This window comes from Caloenas nicobarica, chromosome 37 (genome assembly GCF_036013445.1).
Source record: "Caloenas nicobarica isolate bCalNic1 chromosome 37, bCalNic1.hap1, whole genome shotgun sequence".
In the NCBI taxonomy this organism is placed as follows: Eukaryota; Metazoa; Chordata; class Aves; order Columbiformes; family Columbidae; genus Caloenas; species Caloenas nicobarica.
In genome coordinates, this window is record NC_088281.1 from 1733287 (window position 1) to 1745969 (window position 12683).

Below are 12683 nucleotides of genomic sequence, written 5' to 3' on the forward strand. Positions count from 1 at the left end.
TTTCTAATTGTATCCCAATGCAGGCCTGTACCCTGTTTTATCCTTTTTACTTTGTTAGCATTACCAATATTGTTATTTATGGTTATTTTGTTTGTACATAACTGTTCATGTTTAGCTCACAATCCTGAATAATGAACCCATTATAAATAGTTTTAAAACACCTGAAACCTGTATAAATGTTTTTCTAACACTGTGTCAGAGCTTAGTCTCCCATAGCATCTCTGTAACAAAATGACATCTCCAGAGTGCAGTTCCTCAAGATTTGGTTGTTCTTCCAAAGCTGTTTTCAACAACAGGCCCAGGAATTTCCCTCAAAAGGGCCTGAGGAAAAAGCTCGATATCACCTTGGAAGCTGATTCACAACAGAGTTGTGATTTAAGACACAACCCTTGCTGTCTGTTGACAGTGGAGATGGGGAGTGGTCATGAGATACAGCCACACTGGGCTGTCCTAGTGCGTGATGGGGCAGAGGACAATCCTCCAGGAGAGGAATCTGGAGCTGCCCGAGAGCCCATGAGATACACACGGACCGGCTGTGCCTGAGGTGGGCAGTGACAGGACCCCACAGAGTGAGACATGGCCCAAGGTGGAGTCATCCAAGGGAAAGCACTAAATGCAGGTATCTGCAGGGAAACAAAGATGGACACAGACAATCTGATACAGACCAACTCCAACAGGCAACAGCACCCTCACAGCCACCACACCAACAGCAGCACTTACACAACCATGAGCAACAGAACTGACCCTGTCCTGTTGCCCCTCTCAGACTGATCTGGTGTGAAAGTTGCACGAGTGGTCTGTACATCCTGGGTAGAACCTACCTGCAGTTTCACACACCCCTGTGGTCCCTCCAGTGTGGACCTGGGGTTTGGGTCAGCCCAGACTCAGAGATATTACCCACTTGGACATTCCAACCCTGGGGTTCTCCAGATCCTGGTGTCCTCCTCCTCCTTGCTAGCCTCACTTAGAATTGACCAAGAAGGTGTGTACGTGCCATCACACCCAAACGCACACACAATAGTGAGCCCACTCACACAGCAAAGAGCCAGGAGCAGAGTTTAATTAGTTTTGTAGTTTAACGCTGACAGACAGCTCAGCACCCCATAGTCTGTCACTCACTGCCCCACAGCAGGATGAGGCGGAGGATTGGAAACACAAAAGAAAACTTGTGGGTTGAGATAAAGACAGTTTTACAGGTAAAGCAAAATCTATGCATGTAATCAAAGAAAACTAAGGAATTCATTCACTGCATCATCGGCAGGAGGGTTTTCAGCCATCTTCAGAAAAGCCGGGCTCCATCACATGTAATGGTTACTTGGGAAGACAAACGCCATCACGCCGAATGTCCTCCCCTCCCTTCTTCTCCCAGATTTTATTGTTGACCATGGTATTATATGTTGTGGAACATCCCTTTGGTCAGTTTGGTTCAGCTGTCCCAGCCATGTCCCCTCCCAATTTCTTGTGCACCCCCAGCCCCCATGCTGGTGGGGTTGGTGTGAGGAGCAGAAAAACCCTTGATACTGTGCAAGCACTGCTCAGCAATGACTGAAACATTGGGGTGGGACAAACAGTATTTCCATCACTAATGTAAAATGGACTCATACAAGTTGCTATGAAGATAAGTAACTCTATCCCAACTGAAACCAGTCTAATAAGCAGGACAGACCATGGTGATGAGGCAGGGGGTTTGGCCAGACCAGCACTGACCAGCCACCTCCCCACGGGCAGCTGGTCCCTTGAATCCCCCTCCTCCCCACTCTTCCACAGGCTGCTTCTTCCACGATCCAAATTTCTCTGCCCTGATCTCCTCACAATTCATAACCATCATCAGTTACTTTTTCCCCAATGGGCTCAGGTTTTCTCCACTTGCACACAAATTTGATAGTTTGGATTCCATTGCCTTGGTCCTCTGGGACTTCGGTGGCATCACTGGTGGCTCCTCCAGGCACTGATGGCCTTGCAAGACTTGACTGCCCAGAGACAGTCCCCAGTGCTCCCCTCTGTGCAATCTGGCCAACCTGGTCACATCTGCAGCCACCTGTGAGGCCCAGCTGGCACACACAGAGCTGCCCATACTGCTGGTCCCTTCTCACATCCCTCAGCTTCTCATGCGTGTCCCACAGTTTCCCGTGGCACGTACAGGTGGTTTCAGCCCAGGGCAGGGCCTCCCCAGGGGCTCATTCATCTTTCTGCAGCCTTCCCGTCTGGTGTCCTTGATGACCTCATGATACCTGCCTACCTCTGGCCAATCACATTGCTGTCATGAGGTGACCTCACAAGTAATAATCCAGGCATGTTGGCTTTGCCTACGTCTACCCCAGGTAACTGCAATAGAAGTGGCATCACAACCCACCTCCAGCCATGTCATCTTCCCCTTCTCCTGCATCTCCCGTCTCCCAGGCTCTCAGCACTGCTGGGGGTGTTTCCCAGCATCCAGGTGACATCACCAGGCCTGTCTCACCACATGCCCAGTTGGGTTGTTTCCAAAGATGTGACCTCAAAATGCACCTCCCTCCCATGATGCCCCACCTTGCATCATCCTCTTCTGGCACCAGGGGTCACCTCCCAGCCAACCTCCCACACACTGCCCCTTTACCTGCCTCTCCTCTTTGCTACCCAGCACTGTCGTTTCTGCTGGGCAGGCAGCAACGTGCTCCCCATGGGGACTGCAGAGCCCTGGTGGGACAGCTCGGTGGTGGGAGGGCAGCCATGGGTGGGCAGGGCTCCTCAGGAAGGCAGGCGGGTGGATGAGGAGGTGGAGATGAGCTCTGTGCAGAGGGGAGCCTGGCGTGCACAGCCCTTGCCTTGGAGGAAGCTTCATGGTCACAGGTCCTGGATTACATGGCAAGTTGGACCATCTCTTGGTCTGCTGGGAGGGCAGCAGAGCTGGGCACAAGCAACCCAGGAGGTTCCTGCAGGGTGTGGAAGACAGCATTTTGAGACAAACACTGGACGAGCTGGCTAGGGCTGGTCTCTTACTGACAGACAAGGTGGATCAGGCTGGGGATCTAAGGATGAGGGCGGCCATGGCTGCAGTGACCGTGAGATGGTGGAGAAGCAGGACAACTGCAGAACAACAGTGCAGTCCTGCAGGAGAACTGATTTCAGTTACCGGAGGATCTCCTTGGGCTGTCCTGGAGAACAAAGGGGCTGTTAAACTCTCTTGGATCTTCAGGGACAACATCCTCAAAGCCCAGGAAGAAACTAATCTGAGGGTCAGGGAGTCGAGCAGGGCCTGGCAAGAGGTCAGCATGGGTGCACAGCAACCCCCTGCCTTAGGAGATCAAACAGCAGAAGGACGTGCAGGGAGGCTGGAGGGGAACAGGCTGCCCAGGAGACAGACAGACAGACAGCTGGCCTGGGGGTGCAGGGATGGAGCCAGCAAAGCCAGCGCTGAGCAGTGGCTGAAATGGCCATGCAAGGGGAGCGCACCCAGGAGGGCTTCTCCAAAGATAGTGTCAGCACAAGGAAGGCAGCTGAGGGAACCCTGGTCCCAGTGGCCAGTGGGGCAGGGGACGGAGTGACAAAGACAGTATTGAAACAGCAATTTTCTCAGAAGAAAGATTCTTCCTTTGAGAGTGCTGGTAGGAAATGTATTTTGCTGAGTAGCTGGATGCACCTATGCATTTCACTATACATTTACCTCTACATAAATATTTCTTTTTCCTTATACTCACATAGAAGACAGATAACGCAGATCTGTTGAGATCACTGTCAACATGACCATCTACAAAGAGAACAGTTCAATTAACCTTTTAATCCTTCTTTCCTCCATCAGGCAAGAGTGGCCAACAGCTTCGAGCATGACTCACGCCGTGCCAAGAGTAAAAAGTGGCATTGACAGTCCAGGGCAGTGGATTTTTTGGTGCCTTCGACTCTGTGCAAGACACAAGGATTATCTTTCTTAATGCTGTAGGCTTTGGTAGGACAGAAATCTAGAGAACATTTTCTAAAAATGGAGGGAAAAAGAAACAAAATGAAAGATGTAGAGTGAAGGAAATGTCTTCTTGCAACTTTAAGCATCAACCTTTGTTGGTGTTGTAATTCTCCTTTCTTTGTTTTGATACGTTAAATACCAGTGTTTTCCCATGACATCAAAATGACACTATTTTGGATGTGCATTAAGAGCAAGAAGAGAAATTCTCTTCTTCCACAAGATTTGCCTTGTCAGCACTCTGTTAGTCTGTGCATCTGATCTCCCTCATCGTTCAGGTATTTCCTCTGCCCTAACTAAACTGACCATGTCTGAAGTCCCATTTCCAGCAGCTGATCTGCACACAAGCACTTGCGATCGGTCTCTGGATTGCCCTTCCCCTTACTCTTTGATCCCTCAGACACTTGTCAACAATCCAGTTGCTGCTTTCAGCTTCACAGACTTAAAAGCTTCCTTGTCTTTCAGTAGTCTGTCTAATTCTGTCTTTAGCCAACTCTTTTATTGTGTTTATTTTCTAATTTTCTTTCTGTCTAAATCATTTCTTGCATGGTTATGCCTTGGAGAGAGTGAACCTCATTGGTGGTGGTTTTTCCTTGGCATACAGCTGAGGAATGTGTTTTCTTTTAACCATGATTCTTATCAGTTTATTTTGTTTGTTCAAAAGTAAGGAGAAGTCCCTCTTTGCCTGTGTGCAGCCAGGTCTCTAAGGAGAGCAGGTGGGAGCTGGTGCAAAGGAGCTGGAACATCCAGCTGCAGGCTGCAGTGGAGAAGTCTGGTGTAAGCAAAAGGGATGCAAGTGCCAGGTGGCCAATGAGAGAAATGATGGGGTTGGGGAGGTGAGGAGCAAGGTTGTCCACACGGTGTCAGAGCTCAAGGGACAGCTTCTCCAGCCAGTCCAGACCTCCTTAGGAGAGACCCTGGGTCAATATCAGATAATGCTGCAATCACCTCTTCTGCACATGGAAAAAAAATAAACTATATCCTTTATGAAATTAAAAAAAAAAGTCAGTTTTATTAGAATGTTTTTGAAATCACTCTCCATAACTACAGTAGGAAATGTCTCTAATTAACTGTACAAGACTAGAAGGAAATTACGAGACATGGATTCTTAGAGCTTTCTTCAGTGTGATGAGCCCCATGGCGCATTTGGTGCTGAGTCCCTGAACCTCAGGTGCTGAGAGGAGATTGCACAAACCTTTCTAGAAGTCAGAGGAAAAAAGTACAAAGTCCCTTGAAGTATTAATGAGTTCCACTCAGGGCAAGTACCAGCAAAGCCTCCCCAGGGGCTCGTTAGAGCAGAGAATTGGAGGCCATGCTGGCAGATAAACAAAGGGTCATGTGCAGGCAGCTGAGGTGCTGAGAAAACCCTGGTTTTGTTGGACGAAGCAGAGAGGCCAAGGCCTGACCCCCAGCCCCTGGGAAGGCAGATCCTGTCCCTCACCCGTTGCTCAGGGCTCCTCCTGGGGCAGGGGGATGTGGGCTGTGTGATGCTGAGTGAAGGACAATGGTGTGACAGTTCCCAGCCTTACTGGGGTGTGCAAGGAGGCCATGGGGTGCCCCAGTGCCTGAGGACAACATGGCTCCTCACAGGCCTTGGTGGCAGAGATGATTGCCATAGGCAAGGGGACAAAGACTTGGGTTCTCTTGGTGACATCCAGCCTTGCCAGTGCCCTTTGCCATCTCCACCATGGGTTGTCCTCCACTGTCCCACAGCTGCTTCTGTTTCCCTGCAGGCTGTAGACACCCATCTCGCTTCCTCCCCTTGCTCTCACCCTGGTATTTCCATACATTGGCTGATGTGTCTCCACTCTCATGCTCTGTTCCTTGAAACACAAGGAGGTGGACTGATCCCATGCTCCTTCTGGATGATTTCTCATATCGCAGCACCACCCTTTGAGTGACATTTCTTCCTCCTCATGTCCATTCCAAGCTGCGCTGTGTGGCAGTGTTTCTGCTGGAGAAAGGAGGATCCTGAAAACTACTGACCTGTCAGCCTCTGACCTGTGCCTGGGAAGATCATGGAACACATCCTCCTAGAAGCTGGGCTAAGGCACAAGGAATGCTGACTCAACCAGTTCCCTGGGCAGCCTGTTCCACTGCTTCACAACCTTTTCCATGAAGAAATGTCTCCTAATATCAATTCTGAACCTTCCCTGGCACAAGCTGAGGCCATTTCCTCTCACCCTATCACTTGCTACTCAGGAGAACAACACCACCCTCCATGCTACAACCTCTTTTCAGGTAGTTGTAGAGAGTGAAAAGGTCTCCCCTCAGTCTCATTTTTCTCCAGGCTAAACACCCCCGGGTCCCTCAGCTGCTGCTCAGAAGACTTGTGCTCCAGACCCTCAACAGCCTTGTCCCCTCCTCTGCACTCACTCCAGCACCTCAAGGTCTTTCTTATAGTGAGGAGCCCAAAACTGAACTGAGGATTCGAGTTGTGGCCTCACCAGCGCTGAGTACAAGGGAATGATCACTGCCCCAGTTCTGCCCACTACACTATGCTTGATGCAAACCAGGAGGCCATTGGCCTTTTTGGCCACCTGGGCACACGCTGGCTCATGTTCAACTGCTGTCCATCAACACCCCCGAGTCTTTTTCCACCAGGCAGCTTTCCAGCCACTCTTCCCCAAGCCTGTGTTGTTGCAGGGGATTGTTATGACCCAAGTGCAGGACCCGGCACTTGGCCTTGTTGAATCTCAGACAATTGGCCTCAGTCAGCCAACGTCCCTCTGTGTGGCCTTCCCACCCTCCAGCAGATCAACACTCCCACCCAGCTTGGTGTCATCTGCAAACTTACTGAGGGTGCACTTGATCCCTTCATACCGATCATTGGTAAAGAGATTAAACAGAACTGGCCCCAATACTGAGCCCTGGGGACACCACTAGTGACCGACCGCCAACTGGGTTTGTTTCCGTTCACCACAACTCTTTGGGCCCGGCCCTCCAGCCAGTTCTTTATCCATCGCAGATACACCATCCAGGCCATGAGCTGCAGCTTCTCCAGAAGATGCTGTGGGATACGGTGTCAAAGGCTTTACTGAAGTCTAAGTGCACAACATCCACAGCCTGTGTGGTGGATTCACTCCCCCACGACAGACTTCCCCTCATCTGCTAAGCCGGTCACCTTGTCACAGGAGGAGATCAGGTTGGTCAGGCAGGACCTGCCTTTCATAAAGCCATGCTGATTGGGCCCGACTGCTCGTCTCGTATGTGTGACCTCCCAGTCCTTTCCCAGCCCTGTTCCTGCTGTTGGCCTGTCCCCTGCAGAGGCACAAGTGACTCACAGTCCCCTCCACAGCCATTGGCTTCCTACTGGACTATGAGTTCCTGAGACACAGCTGAGCACATGGCATCGTACCCAGCCATCGCCCTCCTTGTGCTCCAGTGTGTGAGCAGGTAAAACTAAGCTGGTTTCATCAAATGTATCTAATAGATTTCTTATCAAGGGTTTGAGTGGAGAAACGTTCCTCAGAGGAGCTGCTGTATTTACACTGGGGCATTTTTTGTCTCTGCTTCTGCCTGTTCTTTTTTCTTCTTCTTCCTCTTCCTGTGTCTATTCTGATGTGAAAGAGCTCTCCAAGAAAAGATTCATGGAATCCTAGAATAACGCAGGTTGGAAGAGATCCCTCAACACCATCTCTCTCCCACTGACCTTTATGGATCCCTAATGAATATCTGAAAGCATTTGCGCTCCCTTGGGTTCATCTCACCACATGCGCACAATGGACATGCACATGATGTGTATGTTTGCAACTCATCTGTACAATGAAAACATGGGCTTTTGACCTAGTATTCCATAGAATCATAGAATGTCCTGATTTGGAAGGACCCACAAGGATCATTGAGTCCAACTGCTGTCCTTGCACAGGACAACCCCACAGTCCACACCATGTGTCTGAGGACGTTGGCCAGTCTCTTCTTGAACACTGTCAGGTTGGGGCTGTGACACCTCCCTGGGGAGCCTGTTCCAGTGCCCAGCACCCTCTGGGTGAAGAACCTTTTCCTCATGTCCAACCTAAACCTCCCCTGGCACATCTTCCTGCCATTCCCTTGGGTTCTGTCACTGGTCACCAGAGAGAAGAGATCAGTACCTACCCTTCCTTCTCCCCTTGTGAGGAAGCTGTAGCCACCATGAGGTCTCCTTTTAGTGTTTTCTTCAGCTCTGATGCTCAGAAACCCCTTGGCTTGCTTTCTGAAGCAGAAAGGAGAAGCCATGATCTCCAGGCAATGGGAAGGGGGATCCCGCCCCTCACACATGGCTCAGGACTCTGCCTGGGATCGTGGGATGTGGGTGTGCAAGGCCGAGGGAAGGACAACACTGGTACAACACCTTCCAGCTTCCCCATGGGGCTGCAAGGAGGCAACGAGGCCCCAGTGCCATGAGGACAACGTGTCTTCTCCTACGCCTCAGTGGCAGAGACAACTGCCATGGCCAAGGGGACAGAGACCTGGGTTCTGTTGGTCCCTTCCCGTCTCACCAGTGCCCTTTGCCATCTCCATCACAGGCTGTTCTACATGGTCCTACACCGGCCCCTCTTTCCCTGCAGGCTGCACACACCCATCTCGCTTCCTCTCCTTGTTCAAATTTGTCAAATATCTTTCTTAGTAACAATGTGAGTGAAAAGCACTCCTCACTGGAACTGCTGTATTTATGTTAACACCTTCTATATCTCCTCCTCTGCCTTTTTTTTTTTTTTTACGATTCCTCTACCTATTGTCTCTCCAGAAACCTCTCCAAAGCAATTATTATTTCAAATCACATAATAACTCAGGTTTGAAGAAAGCCCTTGTCTCACTCATTTGTCTCACTCTCCTGCTCAGGGCAGGGTGAACCCGGGGAGGCTGCTCAAGGCACCCACCCAAGTTTACATCATCCACAAAGGCACTGAAAGTGCACTCTGTTACATCATGGAAGGGGAGAATAAAGATGTTCAACAGCGTCGGCCCAAGTGCTGGTCACTGAGAGATGACACTGGTAACTGGCTGCACGGAGGACTTTGTACCACTGATGATATTTGGGCTTGATGGTTCAGCCAACTTCCCACCCAGCATCCACTTCTTGAGCCCCATCAGCACCACTCTGCCCAGAAGGACACCATGTCTGAGGCCTTGCAAACGCCCTGTACACAACATGCCTTTCTTTCCCCTGTGCATTTGGGTTCAGCAATCTTTTCCTTGTCCATCACATTCCTGGAAATGGCTGCAGGAGGACATGTCCCATCCCCTTCCCAGGAAGGGAGATAGGGTGGCTGGCTTGTAATTCTCCCAGTTCCTGTTCATGCTCTTCTTGAAGATGGGTTTGAGGTCTGCATTTTCTAAGGACCCCAGATCCATTCTGATTTCTACGGCACTTTTGAGAGCACAATCTGGAATCACGGTTAAGGGTGACATAGCAGACTGGAGCACTTGCAATGAGCCTGTCCAAGGCAGCTGAGATGAATCTCACTGGGCCACTGGGGTTTGTTCCTGGAGTCACACACAGAAATGTCAGGGTTCCATCAAACATCCACATCTGAGCTGGCTTCATGGACTCCTCATGCACCCAGGGATGCTCAGAGACAGAGCCTGTCCCTTTTACTCACAGAGGCAGGAGTCACAGTGTCTCTCTGGCCTCCTGTTGCCACTCGCAAAGGACAGGAGGCACCTCAGCCCTGTGGTGTGTCACCCTGCTCTGCACTCATCTGAGATGTCCCACGTCATGAGGAATGGACACGGGACCTCAGTTCAAGGAAGCGCATCCCAGTGCTGCATTCAGGCGGTTTCCCATGGGGTGTTCCTCCCAACATGAAGTGACCTCAAGACCTTGTCTGTGCCACAGGCCTTCATGGAACCCCAAGGAATAGTTGATGGTGTTTGTGCTCACTCGCGTTCATGTCACCTCACAGACCTGATATGTGTGCTCACATCTCATCTGTACAATACAAACTCGGACTGCTGACCTACTCATTCAGTGTCCATCCATGGAGGGAAGGACAACCTCTGTGAGGTGGGGAGGGAGGCCTGGGCTGGAAATGGTGCTTTTAAGGGGCCAGTCCATGACGATGCCCTGGGGCAGCTTCCATGGGGTGTCCAGTGCACAGCGACACAGCCCAGCCCCTGCTCTGCTGGTCCTGCAGGTCTCTGGCAGGAGGCCTGGCTGTGAGAGGACACTGCTGTGTGCCCAGCCCTGCACACACACACTGTGCAGCTGTACAGTGGTGCTTGCATCTGTGGCCATTTTCTTGGGCATGTTTTTGAGAGAAGGTTTGTAAAAAGACCTTAACCTTCAGGCCCTGCCCATAGGAGATGACCTTTCTTTCTGGAAAGGCTGTTGTGAGGCCAGCTCTGTCACAGCAGTGCCCATTGCCTGTCCCTGCCTGCGCTCACAGGACTGACACACAGCAGGACAGTGACCAAGCTGCCAGAGCACACAGATCATGGCTCCTCATTTACACAGACACTGGTTATAAAAGAAAAGCAGACAGTGATTTAGAAAGGGAATTAAAACATTATCACAATTAAAAAAAAGCCAGCAACCACAGAAAGTACAGATGAGAGACTGGACCTGCAACTAGTTACATTAAAACGGCTATATAGAAGCAGATGGGCAGTTTATTGCTTCAGAAAACACTAAGTTATGAGTTTCCACAGGGCATCCTTGAGCTCCTGGTTCCTCATGCTGTAGATGAGGGGGTTCACTGCTGGAGGCACCACCGAGTACAGAACAGACACCACCAGGTCCATGGATGGGGAGGAGATGGAGGGGGGCTTCAGGTAGGCAAACATGATAGTGCTGACAAACAGGGAGACCACGGCCAGGTGAGGGAGGCACGTGGAAAAGGCTTTGTGCCGTCCCTGCTCAGAGGGGATCCTCAGCACGGCCCTTAAGATCTGCACATAGGACACGACGATGAACACAAAACACCCAAATCCTAAACAGACACTAACCACAATAATCCCAGCTTCCCTGAAGTAGGAGTGTGAGCAGGAGAGCTTGAGGATCTGGGGGATTTCACAGAAGAACTGCTCCAGGGCATTGCCCTTGCACAGTGGCAGTGAAAATGTATTGGCCGTGTGCAGCAGAGCATTGAGAAACCCAGTGGCCCAGGCAGCTGCTGCCATGTGGACACAAGCTCTGCTGCCCAGGAGGGTCCCGTAGTGCAGGGGTTTGCAGATGGCAACGTAGCGGTCGTAGGACATGACGGTGAGCAGATAGAACTCTGCCAAAATGAGAAAGACAAAGCAAAAGATTTGGGCAGCACATTCCATGTAAGAAATGGCCCTTGTGTCCCAGAGGGAACTGGCCATGGACCTGGGGAGAATGGTGGAGATGGAGCCCAGGTCAAGGAGGGCGAGGTTGAGGAGGAAGAAGTACATGGGGGTGTGGAGGAGCTGGTCACAGGCTATGGTGGTGATGATGAGGCCGTTGCCCAGGAGGGCAGCCAGGTAGATGCCCAGGAAGAGCCAGAAGTGCAAGAGCTGCAGCTCCCGTGTGTCTGTGAACGCCAGGAGGAGGAACTGCGTGATGGAGCTGCTGTTGGACATTTGCTCCGCCTGTGAACATGAGGACCTGTCATAGGAGGAAAAGACAGTGACAAGTTAGAGGAGACATCTCTGAGCAAAATAAACATGCCATTTCTCATGGAAATCCTCATCCCTGAAGGAGGCATGTGTCTGCTAATTCTCCTTTTCTACCAAATGACAAACATGGGTCATCACAGCTTAAAATGCAGCTTGGGCACCTAGTTACCATGAGTGCACCTCTGGGGCAAGACCTCCTGGGTTGGTGTCAGAAGTGAAATGGACCCACATTCCCACCCCAACCCCAGAGAATAAGAGCACCAGGGACAGGTGGAGAAACAGGGAAGAACACTGCAGTGCTCCTGAAAAGTAAAGCAAGGATAGAAAGGCAGATTGGCATGATGTGAAACGTCCTTACCTGGCTGTGCTGCTGCCACTCACATGATGACACTGCAGAGCAAGTACTTTTAGCACCTTTTTTGTGTACCACGTTCCAGAAACCCTTCACCTGGAGGTCCAGCTGCTAAGACTCATGACCTGGACCCCATGGCTTTGGGGCAGAGGCTCTGCTGGGGAGGGGAGGAGACCAGGGGGTTGCACTGGGAAATGTGTCTGCACTGCAGGGGAGGGCAGGGGGCTTCCTGAATCCCCTCCCCAGCATTTCTGGTCACAGCTCCCTCTCCCTGCCCATGTCTCTGCTGCATGGAGCTGTCCCTGCTGGGAGCTGTTTCTCTGTCCCTGGGTCTGCTCCATGTCAGTGTCACAGAGCCCGTCCCCCATGCTCAGCTCTGTCCTGCTCACACCTCCTGGCACAGGGCACTGCCCAGGGGCAGCTTTGTGTGTGCAGAGGCTCAGGAGTAGCTCTGACAAGTCCTAATGAGAACTGGGGTCTCAGCGCCTTCTCCAGGGCAGAGAAATAAATTCCCATGTCCCACTGCCCACCCAGATAAGCAAGAGTGGAAAAAACTCAAAACCTAAAATCATCCCTATCAGATAAATACTTTCTCAGTGTCCTTCAGAAGGAACCTCTGCAAATGTCCTCGGGGTGAGCTGGAGCTGTGAGCTGTCCTGACCCACGCAGTTCCTTCTCAACAGCTGAAAGACCCTGCCCTGTCAAGGGTCGCTCCTTCTCCCCAAAGCTTCTCCCCTCAGTGTTGTTGGGATCTCCCCGGGCAGGCTGAGCGCTGACCCTGGCAGGCGGCAGAGTCCCTGCTCTGGCACAGCCCTGGGGTGCAGGGACCCTGCTCTG

At 51.3% G+C, this 12683-nt stretch overlaps 1 pseudogene; it reads right to left on the reverse strand.

Moving 5' to 3' along the window:
- Positions 1–10543: 10543 nt before the first annotated feature.
- On the reverse strand, positions 10544–11490 carry LOC136001077 (olfactory receptor 14J1-like; annotated as a pseudogene).
- Between the last annotated feature and the right edge of the window lie 1193 nt (positions 11491–12683).